This window comes from Hibiscus syriacus, unplaced genomic scaffold (assembly GCF_006381635.1).
Source record: "Hibiscus syriacus cultivar Baekdansim isolate YM2019G1 unplaced genomic scaffold, ASM638163v2 tig00112000_pilon, whole genome shotgun sequence".
In the NCBI taxonomy this organism is placed as follows: domain Eukaryota; kingdom Viridiplantae; phylum Streptophyta; class Magnoliopsida; order Malvales; family Malvaceae; genus Hibiscus; species Hibiscus syriacus.
Window position 1 is genome coordinate 475566 of NW_024063235.1, and position 18575 is coordinate 494140.

At 35.3% G+C, this 18575-nt stretch overlaps 1 pseudogene; it reads left to right on the plus strand.

Annotated features, from left to right (window-relative positions):
• Nucleotides 1-5269: 5269 nt before the first annotated feature.
• Nucleotides 5270-8740, plus strand: LOC120174140 (annotated as a pseudogene).
• The last annotated feature ends 9835 nt before the right edge of the window (nucleotides 8741-18575 follow it).

The following is an 18575-nucleotide window of genomic DNA, read 5'->3' on the forward strand; positions in this document are numbered from 1 at the left end:
AGCTTCTTTAAATATTATTTTTTAATAAACCTCGATGAGCGATCCCATGTGGGCATTAAATTGTTGTAATAAATGGACTCAGTCACCTAAATATTTTTTTAATATATATATATAAATAATTTAAGTTTTTAATTAAAAAAAATTAATGGAGGTGACGAGTTTCCTTGAATTCAAGAAATATAGCCGTTGATTAACGGGCAACAACAACAGTCACTTGAGTGACGATCATCATGGAGCTCTTCACTTCGAAGTGACGAGTTTCGTCAGATTTTCGAATCCCCTGGCTGTTTATAGTCGTTGGGATTGGGATTGAGGCTATAAATAAGGGTTTCGGGTTTCATCATCAATTGTTTCTCAGAGTGTGTTAAGTACACCTCCTTTTGAACAACGAAACCAAGATGAAGATGACGACGACAATCAAGGCCGACAACCCCGACGTACTCGATGAGCTCCGCACCATTATTATTCAACCACTCCTCGACATTGTAAATAACTTAGAAAATATAAATAAATTTTATTTGTAAACAATTTATTTTTTAATACAATTATTAATTTACCGATTTTGGCTGAATATCTATTCTTAATAAGTTCATAACCCAATTTGAGTGGGTATTCCTAAGTGAGAAGAAAATAATGAACTTACCAACAGAAAGGTTGAGTTTGTTAAACTCTTAATAAATTCAAATCCAAGAATTTGGATGGTTCTAGTGAGAAGGACTTATTGAATTTACCAAATAAATGAGGTTGAATATTTATTCTTAATGACTTCTTAGCCAAGAGTTTGGGTGGTTCATTTATAATGAACTTGAAGAAAGTCACCATACTCTTTGTGAGGTTGAGCTTTTATAAAAGCTCTTAATTATTTCATATCCCTGTTAAGGGTGGTTTATATCGAGATAAACTTGATGAAATAACCTATGTAAGTAAGAAGGGTTAGCCGCATTCTATGAAAAATGTTGGGCCATTTTTCTAGCACACTTACTAGAATCCTGAGGTAAGATGGCCAAATATATACTTTTGTATATATATATCTTACACATCGAGGACTCAGGTGGATGAAGGGGTTAGTTGTGTGTTATGAGTTTACCCTCATCTTAGAAGGTTCCAGACTAGTTTCACTTATCTAAGAGAAGGATTGCTCATTATCACTATGTACTAGTTTCAGATACGTTCACTAGTGATTAAGCAACTAATCTCACTATTGCTCTTCTGGAAAGTTTGTTTCGAGTTTCAGAAGAATTCTTTCGCATTAGTGGGGGAATGTTGGTAATGCTCAATCTCACATAGAGTTGGAAATACTAGTGGGAATGATATTTAAGGTTTACATTCTCCATTCCCTTGTTGAGTGATAGAGAACAAGGCGTGGTAATACGTGTCTTTGACACGTCCACACGGATATTATCTTTTTAGAGAAAATTCGTAAGGAATTTTTCTCTGAAAGATTAAATGAAAAATGTGAAAGATTCATATGATATTTATAGGCTACTGAGACTGTTAAAGTTCGAATATTTCAGATGATAATAATTGATTATTAGTTGTCTGAAATTAAATAAATTAAACTGTAATTTTCTTAAATTAAATCAGAATTTAATATGTATCTGGACTGATTTCAAGCTTTGTTCATGGGAGAGACAAACTGTTAATATCATGAGTTACAAGAGTTATCTGATTTAATTTCAGAAGTTATAACTGTTTAATTTTTATGCAATGAACATGGACTCTTTTTTGAGCCAAATTCATCAAGAGGAGTTACAAAAAGGGTTTAAATTCAGAATTAAAATCAAATTTAATTTGATTTTCTTGTTGGACGGATTTACCCTTACTTCTAGCCTATAAATAGATAGCTAAATTCAGCTTCTTAACTCACACTCTTTACAATTAGAATTCACTCTCCAAGTGTTTTATAAAGTTGTTCTCTCCGTGCTTTCCGATCAGAAGTGCAATACCACCAGCAGTCCACTCCGGTTTCGGGTGTACGGAATTCGGAGCGACCGTGTTAACCTCGGGGGACGGTCTGCCTACTGTAGCGATTACACACATCGGGGCGAATTCGTTTCTAAGGCAGTGGTTAATACCACGACACGGTTAATCGGTTCTTTATTTATATATTTCAATAATATATTTTTCCAGTCAATACTAATGCATCGTTTTGCAGCAGTCTATTTTCATAACATTTCCTTCAAAGTTCAACCCCCAATCTGCTACAAGTATGAGTTGCAGCTCTGTTACTCCAAGGAAAACAACTATTCCAATGTAGCCACCACCGGCTAATCAATCCAAAGGGCCTGAAATTGCTCATCAAGATTGTGCTTCCATTATGCGAGTGAAAGCATATTCTAGTAATTACTAGATGCATATACTAATTCTAAGAAGCACATTTATAAGGAAACCAGCCTTTAATCCCCTTCCACTTGTCAATTTGTCTTTAATGACACTTGGTAATACTTCAACTGTTTTATTTTGTGTTGGTGGAGTTTTGTATCAGTTCAGATCAGTGATTTAAATTGTGATTGTGGTCGCGTTTTGTTTATTATGATTGTGAATATAACGAATGCTATTGCGGTCATTATAGTATCGCGGTCGTGGTCTCGAATTTTTTCGTGGATAAAACTCTAACACACTACTTACGGATCCTGCTTCGAAACTTGTCCCTCAGGTTTGCAAAAACACCTCTCTTGTTTCTTCCTACTATAGCCCACAATCCTAAATATTTTTCTGGATCTGAAGTATTCGCCACCTCCAAAATTCGTTTAACCTCATTCCGATTCTCTTCGATTACGTTTGAGCAAAAGAAAATTCCGGATTTGTTTAGATTTATTACTTGCCCACAACTCGTTCAGTAAATATTCAAAAGCCGCTTTATTTGAACTGCTGTTTACCCCAAAGATAAGATGTCATCCGCAAAAAGTAAGCGTGAAATCACAGGAGCGTATCTGTTTATCCTTACTCCATTAAGAACACATGTTTCCACCATTCTTCTTATCAAAGACGAAAGTCCCTCGCTGCATATGAGAAATAGTCAAGGGTTTAAACTTTAAAGGATCTCCTTGCAGTAAACCCCGTTCAGGCAGAAATCTTTCTCCTACTATGCCATTCAATATCACCGAATATGAGACCCAACATACACACCGTTTTATCATATCAATCCAGGTTGGAGGATATCCCATTTTCATCGTTACAACCCATAAAAATTTCCATTCAACCCTATGATACGCCTTGCTCATGTCTAACTTGAGTGCGAAGTAACTACGTCTTCATTCTCTCTTATTCACAAAAGAATGTAACAACTCATAAACGGTTATGCTATTATCTGTGATCAACCGTCCCAAAACGAACGCATTCTGCGCCTCATGGATACACACATCTAGGGAGGCCTGCATCCTTTGAACCAAGATTTTTGAAACAATTTTATAAAACATGTTACAAAGGCTAATCGACCGAAATTAACTCATGTCCCTCGGATTTGACACTTTCGGTGTAAAAACAATGTGTATGATTTATCACTTCCATATCTACTGGCCCCTGAGTGAGATCTATACAAAAATTTGGTACCTCCTCCAATTTGACAGTTGGGGATTACGGCAATAACCTTCTCGTATAGGGGAAATTTATTATTATTTTATTTAAAATAAAAAGGATAAACTACGCAAATAGTCACTAATGTTTGGATAAGTTTGTTTTCACCACTGATGTTTGAAAAGTCACAAATCGGCCACTAACGTTATCGTTTGTTACAAAATGGTCACTGGACGTTATCAATACTGTGGGTGACGGAAAGCTGATGTGACACATTAATATGTTTTTTTGACATCATTCGACCATATTAGACCGTTTTGACCGACCCTTCTTCTCAACCCAACCCTTTCTTCTTCTTCTTCTTCTTGGATATTTGCATCGCTTTCAACGCTTCCGAGTTGGGGGCTGAAGCTCTTTTGTTGAATGTGATGGTGATATGATATATTGAAGGTATAATAATCCTCAATAATGCTTTCTATAATTGCAGGCAAAACAAAAGCTCTTATAACAAAGCTGACTGAAGAGAAAACTAAAGCAATTCAACAAAATAACAAGCTTCGCCAAGAGCTGGTGGGTCGAACTGACAATGATATATTCAATAGGAATCGTAGTAAATTCGTCGACCCTTTATTTTTCGCTTAATCGTCTCTCCGTAATTGCTTCTAGTTATTGAAAATTTCGAGCCTTCTGCTTCCCTTCTACATCTCAGACCTCAACATGATCCCTACTCATCTTTCCATCAAACCAATATGATCTTGTTGTTAGTTGCTTATGAAATGCAGTTAAAAACTTTCCATCACCTGATAGATTTGTGCTTTCGATATACTTGTCTCAGACCGGTTCATCATGTTCTGCTGGTCTATAAGAGTAATGTGGAATTCTGACAAGTAAAAATCACAAATGTTTAGGAACTGTTGAAGCGCAAAAGCAGCACAACTGGTGGCGGTCTGTCGTTCATCCTCGATATGTGTTTATCCATTCTTTCACCATCGCAAACCGACCAAATCCTGTCGATTAAGTTCAACAACCCCGATAGCATTACTTCACTCTCTTTTTTCTCATTTTTCGATGTCGAACTAACCAGACTGGACCCAAGAAGAATCTAAGCAAACCTAGAAAATAAAATTCGGAAAGGGTAAGGGATTAAGTTACCTTTGTTGATGGTATTTTCAAAGACCAATAGAGTTGTAAGACAGTTCATGAAGAAGAGAGCAATAAGATGAAATGAGAGGAAAAATTAGAAGAAATGAAATGAAATGAGAGTTAAAACTGGGGGGTCTGTTAACAAAATGTTTTGTGTTACTTAGTCATTGATAATTTGATTGCATAGGGTGGTTTAAGTTTTGTTTATTTCTTTGCAGGGAACCTATTTTGCTTTCCCCTGGTTTAGGTGTGCAGGACTGATTTGTGCAGTTTTGATTTGGGTAGGAACATCTTTGTATTGAATTTTTTGAGGTTAAAATGAAAACTTAATTCATTCAAAAATGATGGATTTTGATTTAAAAAGGCGTATGAAGATGAGAGAGTGGAGATGGAATAGAAGGGTAGGTCAAAATAATTGTTAAACAGTACCAAATTAATATTTAACGTGTCACATCATCTTTCTTTCACCTACGGTAACGATCGTTAACTTCCAGTGATCATTTTGTAACAAATGATAATATTAGTGATCGATTTGTAACTTTTCAAACATCAGTGATAAAAACAAATATTTTCCTAAACATTTGTGATCATTTTCGTAATTTACCTAATAAAAAGATTGTCTTTTAGTAACGTATACGAAGAGACCGAGTCTTAAAACTCCACTGAAAGATCAAAAACTCTAACTTCACAGTTTGATTTCAATTGTCCAAGGTAAAGAAATTAATCTTCTTCTATTTTTCGCTTGCACCAAATTTCCTGTGCCTACCTTATCTTGTAGAATTTATGATTACTTTTTTTTCCCTAATTTTGAATTTGAAGTATTTAGAATCTAGGTTTAGCTGACCCAGAAGTTGACTAAATGAAACTGCTTTTTATATATATATATATATATATACTTTTTTACTTATAATTCTTAGTAGTTAAGAAAAGGCTTTAGCCAGTTTTATGGTAATCTTGTGCAAGTTTTGATAAGGTTTTAAAGGTATGGAAGTTATATATATATATACATATATAAATTCATTTACACATGCACTTGTATTTGTATTCTATAATTGCTGCTAAAATAGAAGGAGAGAAATTGATATTTCCTTTTAGATACTTGAGTTATTTGCTTTAAGTTAGGTATTTATTCTTTTATTTCTCTAATCAGCAACTTCTTTAATTTTGGGAGGTTTTGAAGTTAAAATTTTGATAATGATTTTTCCCTGAAGTTTTGGGAATTAGGGTTTCAGTCCTTTTCGGATTTGAAGTATTTTGATGTTGTTGAAAATTATTCTCATAGAGTTTTAGATTTGAATTAAGTTCTGCCGGTACTTCCCTCCCAATGAAAGAAAGTGAAAAAAAAAACTGAAAAATTGACTATTGATTGTTCTAATTAACGATGATGTGGCAAATCATATATATTCCTGTTTGATTATTTTATAACATTCATGTAATTTTGAGACTTTTAGGAGTTTATATTTTCCATGGAAGTTTACTGGGAACTTTTATGGTAAAGATTCTAACTCTAGGATGAATGCATTTAGGCACTATTTCTTTTCACTTTTCCATTTTTCTCGGATGTTTGTTCAATGATACAGATTTGTTGTTTTGAAGATTTGGTGAAAATGGACAAGAATTTGATGGACAAAGTTACTGCCTTTGGTGAACTCCTCAAGACGGAAGGAGCCGAGGTCGGCAGAAAGATGAGTGCTGAAATGAGCTCAATGAGCTTTAAGGTGAAAGAGCTGTTCCAAGGCCCAAACCCTGCTCATAAGCTTGTCGACGATGCCACTTCAGAGGCCCTTGATGAGCCTGATTGGGCCCTGAATCTCGATATCTGTGACATGATCAACCATGAAAAAATTAGCAGTGTTGAACTGATTCGTGGCATAAAGCGGAGGATGATGCTGAAGAACCCTAGGGTTCAGTGCTTGTCCTTGGTGTTGCTTGAAACTTGTGTCAAGAATTGCGAGAATGCATTTTCCGAGGTCGCAGCTGAGAGGGTTCTTGATGAGATGGTTAAGCTTATTGATGATCCACAAACTGTTGTCAATAATAAGAACAAGGCTTTGATGCTTATTGAATCATGGGGGGAGTCAACCGGTGAACTCCGCTATTTACCTGTTTATGAAGAGACTTACAAGGTAAATGCATGTATTTTTCATATTGTTTTCTGCAGTTGTTGAAACAAGTTACGGATATATGTTTATTTAATTTTGTTTGTTAGCTTTCCAGATGTGGCCTGATTGAAATTTGTCTAGCTTTAATTCAATTCGTGAAATTTATTTCTTCAGTTGCTCTTTCAGTCTTGGAATTATGGTTGATGTAAACTACAAATCCTCAAAATCACGGAACCGGAAAATTTTCAATAGAAAAGAGCTAAATGTTTTAACTTCTTTGTTTGGTTCAGTTCATTCCAGCCATAAGATCAATTTAGGAAGTCTGCATATAAGCTTTCTCTAACAATTGAATTATTGACTAAGGTCTTGGGTACATGTACTTCACTTGGATTATTTGTGCTTTGCATTGCAATAGGATTAAGTACGCATTCCAAACATTTGGTGTGATATTGCTACTAAGATGAACCCCTGACTATCTTTTAATGACTTTTGAGATTTCTCGAATAGTCCTTTCCTCTGTTGTAGAGCTTAAAATCAAGGGGTATCCGGTTCCCCGGTCGTGGCAACGAGAGCTTGGCACCTATCTTTACCCCCCCTCGTTCAGTTTCTGCAGCAGAAGTTGATGCTAGTCTTGCAAATCAGTTTCAACAAGACATGCAGCTTCAGCATGATGCTCCTCTCCAAACCTTTACCTCCGAACAAACTAAGGAAGCATTTGATGTAGCAAGAAACAGAATCGAGCTTCTTTCAACTGTGTTATCCTCCTCACCGCAACAAGATGCTCTTGAGGTATTATTGTCTTTTATTGCACTTCTTGGTTTCTAGCTCATAAAAATGACCGGGGAAGTATCCATCCTTCTATGGTGCCAATTAACAAACCTATAAATCCAAGTCTTGGTGGTTGTACGAGTCAATAATGTGTTTTGTCTATCTATATAAATGAATGTTTAGAACATTGTCGCATGTAGTGAGCCTTATAATGTGCAAAAAATCATCTTGTTTGTCAATAAATTTGCATATGGCTCTATTTTCTCATGGAGGAAATTACTCTCGTTTTAGAGTTTTTCAATCTTTTTATGACATTACCCTAGACGATGAATATTGGTGAGAATTCTGATTCCTCTAACAATACCAAGTTAGAGATTAAAGTGAATGTCTAAGACTTGTTATGTATGCCCCGCTAGAAGAGTGTATATTGAAAGAGATGCTTTATGGTGATAGTTGACATCGGCGAATTAGATTTAACATGATTATTACATTTCGGTATGTCCATGCTTGGAAAAGAAAACCAAGATGAAAGTTGAGTAGGTGACGAGGGTTTTCTTTTAATGCCTTATTTACTGGTTGAATCGGCTATTTACTTTGTTGGCAGGATGATTTGACAACCACACTTGTTTGGCAATGTCGGCAGTCCCAATCAACTGTTCTAAAAATCGTGGACACTGCTGGTGAAGACGAGGCCCTGCTTTTTGAAGCTTTGAATGTGAACAATGAGATCCAGAACTCTCTCGAAGTATGAAGAATTGAAGAAGCCGTCATCAGTTCATCATGAGGCAGAACCGGCTATGATTCCCGTGGCTGTCGAGCCTGATGACTCACCCCGACACACGGGAGAAGATGCATTGGTTAGAAAACCAGCAGCTGCAAGACATGGGACTCACGGTGGGAGCAATGATGACATGATGGATGATCTCGACGAGATGATTTTCGGTAAGAAAGGTGGAGGATCATCTGAAGTGGGACAAGATTCAAAGAAGCAGCAAGGACCAAAAGATGATCTTATCACGTTCTAATTGCTACTCAACTCCCTCCATTCCATAGTTTATGAGAGAAGGCCGGAGCCGGGCAGTTGTAGGTGCATGCTACTATCGGTTGTTCCAGAAAACATGTGTAAGTAATACATGGTTAGATTTGTGTACTTATCTGTATGACTATCATATTGGAGGTTTCATTACATGACTGGTTCTTGTTTGCTCATTGTTGCTTATCCTTATTTGTGGATTATGAATATATTATCTTGGGTTACGCATTGAAAATAAGTGCATTTTTGGTGAGATATTTAATTCAGGGTTTCTTTTATGCAAGGCTTAAGTATACACAAGTTGTCCAAACTAAGTTATTTTTTCAGTTTAATGTCTAACATTTATTTCGTTCCAGTTTAGTGCTTATCGTTTCATTCTGTTACTCATTTAGGTGTTCGGGCCTTCAACGACTTTAATTTTCCCGTTAAATGACATGTGTCTCAACTTGGTAATTTTAAATTTTTATTTAAAATTAAAAAATTAAAATTAAATATATATTTTTTAAAAAGAAAACACAAACTTTGAAAGAAACCCAAAACTTTGAAAATCTTCATTTCAACCCCAAATCCCACGTCGGCTGTCAACGAAGCTCTAATCGACCTCCACTCGGCGATCAAAACCCTCATGAAATCATGATTAATCGATGACGAATCAACGTTTTATACCTGCGAACCCTGGGATGAAAATCGCGATCCCATCGATTTCAACAACCGATTAATTGTCGATTGGTCACAATTTCATGGGGGTTTTGGTCGACGATGGCAAATGGTGACGGTCGACGTGGGTTTAGGTGTTAAAATGAAAGTTTTCAAAGTTTTGTGTTTATTTCAAAATTTGTATTTTCTTTTTAATATATATATATATATATATATATAATTTTTTAATAAATAAAATTTTTAAAATTACCAGGTTGTGACACATGTCACTTGACAATCCGTCATGGCTTAACCCATTTTGAGTTACGGAATGAAACGCTACGCACTAAACTAGAATGAAATAAACGTTAGACGCTAAACTGAAAAATAACTTAGGTTGGGCACCTTTTGTATACTTAAGCCTTTATGTAAATAAGCCGCTATTTTTATTAAAAAAAGAAATATTTAAAATTACAATAAATTTTATAGACTAAATACATAATTAGAACATTTTCTTATAACTATAGATATAATAAAATAGTCACTTGAGATCACACAAGGACTACACAAGAAAAATGTTAAAACCCATCTAGAAAACACGAACAAATCTGGTTGCAACGGCAAATGAACCACAACAGGGAATTAAGTCATTGAAAGATCAGAATCGAGTATCGAGAGAAACTATATACAAACGTAAATTGCTTATCCAAGGCCAATATGATGGTCTAAAGCATGGGAAATCAATAAGATGATAAATAAGCGTTATATTGATCAGTCGAGACAATATGAAATTCAATCTTGAAAAATCAAACAAAAAAAGGACAAACGACGGAAAACATGTTATAAAGACAAAATTATTAGAAACTAAAAAATAAAAGAAAAGTAAACAGAACCGTATCAGACATTTTTTGTCCTTGAGCGAAAACTCAAAAACAAATCCTATAGAACGAAAGTATATTTTATTACTCTGAACAATTAATTTAATAATTTATTAATAAATCATAAAATAATTAAACTTTGTCAAACATATTATTAATGACAAAGGAATAAGGCCCTAGGTGTAAAGATTAAAAAGGTGCAACCCTAATTATAAAAGCTAAAAGAAGGAGATCTAATTATGAAAGTAAGTATGCTATATAAGAAAATAAATGAGAAACAAAGTGTAGAGTTTGAGTTCTATTATGTTGATATAACAAATAAATGTAGAAATATTTTTAGAATTAATCAAAAAATAATTTAAAGTTTATAAAACATGAAAAATATTTTCAAGTGTTTTTAACTTAAAGTATTTTTCAAAAATTCACAATAAATTTTTAAATGTTCTGAAAATTTATAAAATATTAAAACATCAAATGCGAGAAGATGATATATATTTTCAAGTCAAATCAGGTTGATCAAAAACTCAATCATTTCCATTCCTAATCGCACCTAATCCAAAATGATTGATGATAAATTTATTTTTAGAGCACACAAATGTTTTTTATGAAAATTTATCGTGAGGCTGAAAAACGATTTTGAAGGAACTTTTTCAAAAAAGTTGTTTTAATTTTATTTTTTCTTTATTTCTTATAATACTCAAATTTTAATTTTTTTATTAAATTAAACTATATGATAGTAAAATAATAAACTTGCATATTTCTTTAAAAAGTTTATAATTATTTTACTTTTTAATAATTTTAAGTTTTATATTATTTTTAAAGATTTGGATTTTATACAAAAATAAATTGCTTAGATTAATTTTAAGGGGAAAAACAGAATGATGTACTATTTCTATCGATTCTATTTTAAGAAAAGATACTAAAGTCAATAATTTCTAAAACAGATGATTAAAAACTCTCAATTAATACTTCTCCTTTCCTCTGGACTGAGAATTCAATATTTATTAGGGTTAAAATTTTCTTTCTTTTCTCCTTTCTCTAAATAATAATTGTTTACAAAATATTAAACATTTTCTATATAAAACATAACATAGGAAAATAGATAGAAATATTATTTTTGAATATTGTAAATACTAATTCATCATTTTTTCTTTAAATATTTGTAGACACCCGTTTTCGTCATGGTTTAAAAAATATTATTATTATTATTATTAATGTTTTATTACTATTTTTGCAGGCACCATATCGACCCGATTCAAGCCAGATCATCATCCACCTGCCAAACAACCAAATCCCGTTTTCCACTAAACCCCTAAAAATCTGGCTAGAACAACCTCCCAACAAATTCAACAGAACATAGACTCTCTCTAACGTGCGCACCACCCATATTCTCCGGAAATTCAGTTCTTTGTAACAAAATGGATGATTCAAGACTTGTTTTTGGGAAGGTCGTTGAAGGTGCCACCGCCTAGTACGTGGAGCAGCTACGTGGGATCCAGTATATAACAGATCGTGGAGCACAACAGCAGAGGGGGAACACACTGCGTAAAAGAAAAAATCATCATATAGTCCTCAAGACCAAAAATCCTCGGACAACGCTCGATCCAAAGCAGTAGCATACATAGAGTGCAGCTTAAAGACACAGCAGAATGTGAAAGATGTATTCGACGCTGCTATCAAGGTGGTTATTCATCCTGCAAAGCAAAGGAAGCAGAAGAAGAGAGCAAGTATATGTCGTGTCCTCTAAGCAAATTCCAAGTGCAAAACTAGTGTGAAGTTAACCATGTTGATCAGAATGTACAAACTGTTGGTAATGCTCAATCCCACATATTATTGGAAATACTATTGGGAATGGGTATTTATGGTTTGGATTTCCCACTTCCTTGTTGAGTGAAATAGAACAAGGGGGACTCTCAAGCACCGCTGCCGCCGCCGGCCGTCTCGGCTCGACACGACTCGGCTATTGGTCGTGGTCGTGGTTGTGGTAATACGTGTCTTCGACACGTCTGCGTGAATATTAACTTTTTAGAGAAAATTATTGAGGAATTTCTCTTTGAAAGAAACAAGTGGAAAAATGTGAAAGATTTCAACTGGTATTTATAGGCTACTGAGGATTGTTTAAATTTAAATGATAACAGCTGGTTTATGAGAGTTATCAGAAATTAAACAGCTTTTCCTAAATTAAATCAAAAAACGTTAAGATGTATCTGGACTGATTTCCAACTTTGTACAAAGGGGACAAGCTGTTAATATCAGGAGTTACAGGAGTTATTTGATTTAATTCCAGAAGTTACATGATATAATTTCGGGAGTTATAACAGTTGAATAATGATGCAATGAACCTGGACTATTTCTGAGTCAGGTTCATCTAGACGTTTCAGGTGTTACAAAGAAGAAATTTAATCCTAAAATTTTATGGACGATTTTAACCCTATTTCTAGCCTATAAATAGAGAGCTATATTCAGCTTCTCAACTTACTCTTAACATTCAGAATTCACTCTCCAAGTGTTTTCTAAATATTCTCTCTGTGTGTTTTTCGATAAGAAGAGCAATACCGCCGGCAGTTCACTCCGATTTCGGGTGTACGGAATTCGGAGCGACCGTGTTAACCTCGGGGGACAGTCCGCCTACTGCAACGATTACACACATCGGGGCGAATTCGTTTCTAAGGTAATGGTTATACCACGATACGGTTTACGAATCTGTTCCTTTTAATTATTATTTATATTTCCAGTCAGTGTTAACGGTGTAGTTTTGCAGTCTATTTTACCAATAATTTAGAAACGAATTCAAATATACTGCAATCATGTCAACACCTTTGAGCAAACTGATACCCGATCTTTCCAAGCTCGATGCACTTAATGGAAAGAATTATAGAAGGTGGTCCCAAAGAATCCTGATATTCTTCGAGCAACTTGATCTTGACTACGTGTTGCTCAAGCCACCACCTACCATGCCGCCAACCTCAGCTACCGGTAATGATGCTGATACAGTTCTCAATGATGATGCCCTAGCAACTGCCGCTGCTGCACTCGCTACCTACGAGAAGTACGAGAAAGACAACAAAACGGTGTGAGGACATCTGCTCAGTCACATATCAAATAAATCATTTGATATGTTCCTTAGAGAAAGGAGTGCCAAGGCAATATGGGATACTCTCGATAAAAAGTATGGTGCAGACGATGCTGGAATTAAGAAGTACGTTGTCGGCGAATGGTTCAAATTCCAGATGACTGATAACAAACCGATAATGGATCAAGTCCATGACTATGAGAACCTAGTCGCTGACATCATCGCCGAAGGGATGCAAATGTGCGAGGTGCTGCAAGCCAATGTCTCATTGAGAAGCTGCCCAAGTCCTGGTCTGACTACTACAACTCTCTTAAGCATAAGAAGAGAGAAATTTCGCTTGAAGAGCTTGTGGGCCATATGATGATTGAAGAAGCCAACCGTTTAAAAGATAAATTCACTAATTCTATGAGTAATTTATCTTTTAGAGCTAACTTGGTTGAGTCTAAATTTAAGAAGATCATGAAACATTGGAATCAAGACAAGAAGACGAAACCTCAGAAGGCTACCAACTTCAAGAAGTCAAGAAAGGCCAAACCTGAAGGAAAGACGCTCAAGTGCTATGTCTGCGGTTTACCCGGCCACAAAGCTTACCAATGCCATCACCGCTCAGACCGCCAGAATGAAAACAAGCCACAGATGCACAATGTAGAAGAAGATGATGAAATCATTACTGCGGTGGTCTCAGAAGTCAATCTAGTGGAAAACAGTTCGGAATGGGTTGTTGACACTGGCGTTTCAAAGTATTTCTGCGCAAGGAAGGAGTTTTTCACCGAATTCGAGGATGAGAACGTAGGTGAACGTGTGTACATGGGGAATTCTAGCAGCTCTGAAGTGCTAGGCAAAGGCAAGGTTTTACTCAAACTGACCTCTGGTAAAACTCCGGCTTTAAATAATGTTATGTATGTACCTGCCTTGTGTAGAAATTTGATTAGTGGTGGGCTTCTGAATAAGGCAGGCATTAAGTTAGTTTTTGAGGCAGATAAACTTGTACTTTCCTGAAATGGTGATTATGTTGGGAAAGGGTTTTTAAGCAATGGTTTATTTGTCATAGAAACTCAATTTAATGAAAATAAAGCTACCACTTCTGCTTATATTGTTGAATCCATTGATATGTGGCATGCTAGATTAGGACACGTGAATATTCATTCTTTAAAGAAATTAATAAATATGAATGTTCTGTCTAAACTAGACACAACTAGCTTTAACAAATGTGAGATTTGTATAGAAGCTAAGCATACTAAACCTCACTTTAAGACTGTTTCTAATAGAAAGACTGAGTTGTTAGAACTTATTCATACTGATCTAGCAGATTTTAGAAACACTGAAAGTAAAGGAGGAAAACACTACTACATAACTTTTGTAGATGATTATTCAAGATATACAAAAGTTTATCTCCTAAGGATTAAAGATGAAGCTGAAAACTTATTTCTTATTTATAAGGCAGAAGTTAAAAATCAGTTAGATAGGAGAATCAAACGGGTTAGATCTGATAGAGGTGGTGAATATGGATCTAATTTCTTAAAAGATATTTGTGAAAAGAATGACATAATTCATGAAACTTCAGCCCCCTATTTTCCTCAACGGAATGGTATAGCCGAAAGGAAAAATAGAACTTTAAAAGATATGATGAATTCTTTACTAATAAGTTCAGGGTTATCTGATAACATATGGGGGGAAGCCATTCTATCGTCAACTCATATCTTGAATCGAGTTCCTCATAAGAAATTAGATTCTACCCCATATGAATTGTGGAAAGGATACACTATTAATTTACAATACCTGAAAGTGTGGGGGTGTCTGGCTAAAGTGGGTTTGCCAGACTTTAAGAAGTCTACCATCGGACCTAAAATCGTTGATGCAATGTTTATAGGGTATGCTACGAATAGTGTTGCATACATATTCATGCTTTTACAAGATTATTCTATTTGTGAGTCAAGGGATGCTGATTTCTTTGAAAATACTTTTCCTTTAAAGGAACCGAGAATAAATATTAAAACACAAATAGAATATATTCCATCAAATTCTTCTAGTAATCCTGCTAGGTCTTCTGAACAAATTGATTTTGAGCCTAGAAGAAGTAAAAGGCAAAGAGTTGAAACCTCTTTTGGACAAGACTTTATTATTTCCTTTATTTTTGAAATAAATGATTTAGACTCTATTTCAAATCCTATAGCTCAAATTTTTCTATTAGATGAGGATCCTAAAACTTTTGAAGAAGCTATAAGATCTATCGATGCTAGTTTTTGGAAAAGCGCTATTAATGATGAACTAGAATCGATAATGTCTAATCATACTTGGGAATTAGTTGACTTGCCTAAGGGATTCAAACCAATCTCCAACAAATGGGTCTTCCGGAAGAAACTAAGGCCAGATGGTTCGATTCAGCGGTATAAGGCAAGGTTAGTTGTCAAAGGGTTTACTTAAAGGTTTGGTTTAGACTACTTTGATACATACTCTTCAGTTACAAAAATCTCAACGATTCATGCATTATTTGCACTAGCCTCTATTCATAAGTTGCAGGTACATCAAATGGATGTTAAGACTGCTTTCTTGAATGGAGATCTAGATGAGGAGATTTACATGGAGAAACCACTATGTTTTGAAGCACCTGGTATGGAAGGCAAAGTCTGTAGACTCAAAAAGTCACTCTATGGACTTAAGCAGGCTCCTAAACAGTGGTATGAGAAATTTCATAAAACTATTCTTAGTTTTTGTTTTGTTATGAATGGTTCGGATGTTTGTGTGTATTCGAAGATGTTTGACACTGAATGTGTTATCATAAGTCTTTATGTTGATGACATGTTGATTTTTAGTTCTAACATTGAGTCCATTAACAAAGTTAAAAATTTCTTGTCCACTAAGTTTGAGATGACATATTTGGGGGAAGTAGATGTAATCTTAGGAGTCAAAGTTACCAAAACTAAGAAGGGATTTTCTTTATGTCAAGCACATTATATAGAGAAAGTGCTAAAGAAAGTTGACAGTTTTGATGTAGTCCCTGTTCGAACTCCTTATGACCCTAGCATACATCTAGTTAAGAATAAAGGAAGTAGTGTTTCCCAAATTGAATATGCTAAATTAATTGGGAGCTTAATGTTCTTAATGAACTATACTCGGCCTGATATTGCTTATGTTGTGAGTAGACTGAGTAGATATACTCATAATCTGAGTGGTGAGCATTTGATTGCTCTTAAACGCTTACTGAAGTATCTTAAGGGTACTTTGGATTGGAAACTTGAGTTTGTTGGCTTTCCTGCGGTACTAGAAGGATATTGTGATGCCATCTGGGTTTCTGATAATGATGAGATAAGCTCTACGACCGGGTATATTTTTACTTTGGGTGGAGCAGCAATCTCGTGGAAATCATCAAAGTATACTTGTATTGCTCGTTCTACCATGGAGTCAGAGTTTATAGCTCTTGACCTAGCTGGGCAAGAAACCGAGTGGCTCAGAAGCTTGTTAGTAGATATTCTGTTTTGGGGAAGACTGACTCCTCCAGTTTCATTGTTGTGTAATTCACAATCTGCGATATGTGTGGCTAAGAACCAAGCTTACAATGGTAAGAAAATACACATTCGCATAAGACATGAATCAGTTAGACACTTAATAAAGAATGAAGTGCTCTCTTTAAAGTATGTGAAGTCGGAAAGGAACCTAGCAGATCTGCTTACCAAAGGGTTAAGTCGGAAGCTGGTCCTAAATTCGTCGAGAGGGATGGGTCTCAAGCCATTGGTTGAGGAATTCATGGTGGATACCCAACTTAGTTATCTAAGTTCCATGTGGTCAAACGAAACCATGGAAAGACTCATAGTGCACATTCGTACTTTCTATCCCTATGACGAATAATGTGCATGCCCAGGATGAGCTCAAGTGCTCTTAATAAATTCATAGCCCAGGCTTTAAGTGGTCTTAGTGAGAAAGACTTGATGAATTTACCGATTTTGGCTGAATATCTATTCTTAATAAGTTCATAACCCAATTTGAGTGGGTATTCCTAAGTGAGAAGGAAATAATGAACTTACCAACAGAAAGGTTGAGTTTGTTAAACTCTTAATAAATTCAAATCCAAGTATTTGAATGGTTCTAGTGTGAAGGACTTATTGAATTTACCAATAAATGAGGTTGAATATTTATTCTTAATGACTTCTTAGCCCAGAGTTTGGGTGGTTCATTTATAATGAACTTGAAGAAAGTCACCATACTCTTTGTGAGGTTGAGCTTTTATAAAAGCTCTTAATTATTTCATATCCCTGTTAAGGGTGGTTTATATCGAGATAAACTTAATGAAATAACCTATGTAAGTGATAAGGGTTAGCCGCCTTCTATGAAAAATGTTGGGCCATTTTTCTAGCACACTTACTAGAATCCTGAGGTAAGATGACCAAATATATACTTTTGTATATATATATATATCTTACACATCGAGGACTCAGGTGGATGAAGGGGTTAGTTGTGTGTTATGAGTTTACCCCCATCTTAGAAAGTTCCAGACTAGTTTCACTTATCTAAGAGAAGGATTGCTCATTATCACTATGTACTAGTTCCAGACACGTTCACTAGTGCTTAAGAAACTAATCTCGCTATTGCTCTTATGGAAAGTTTGTTTTCGAGTTTCAGAAGAATTCTTTCGCATTAGTGGGGGAATGTTGGTAATGCTCAATCCCACATAGTTTTGGAAATACTATTGGGAATGGGTATTTATGGTTTGGATTTCCCACTTTCTTGTTGAGTGAAAGAGAACAAGGGGGACTCTCGCGCACTGCCACCGCCGCCATCTGTCTCGTCTCGGCTCGGCTCGACACGGCACGACATGGCACGACACGACACGACTCAGCTCGGCTCGTGGTCGTGGTAATACGTGTCTTTGACACGTCCGCGCGGATACTATCTTTTTAGAGAAAATTCTTGAGGAATTTCTCTTTGAAAGAAACAAATGGAAAAATGTGAAAGATTTCAACTGGTATTTATAGGTTGTTGAGGACTGTTTAAATTTAAATGATAACAGTTGGTTTATAATAGTTATCAGAAATTAAACAGCTTTTCCTAAATTAAATAAAAAAACGTTAAGATGTATCTGGACTGATTTTCAACTTTGTACAAAGGGGACAAGCTGTTAATATCAGGAGTTACAGGAGTTATTTGATTTAATTCCAGGGGTTACATGATATAATTTCGGGAGTTATAACAACTGAATAATGATGCAATGAACCTGGACTATTTCTGAGTCAGGTTCATCTAGACGTTTCAGCTGTTACAAAGAAGAGATTTAATCCTGAAATTTTATGGACGATTTTAACCCTATTTCTAACATATAAATAGAGAGCTATATTTAGCTTCTCAACCCACTCTTAACATTCAGAATTCACTCTCCAAGTGTTTTCTAAATATTCTCTTTGTGTGCTTTCCGATAAGAAGAGCAATACCAC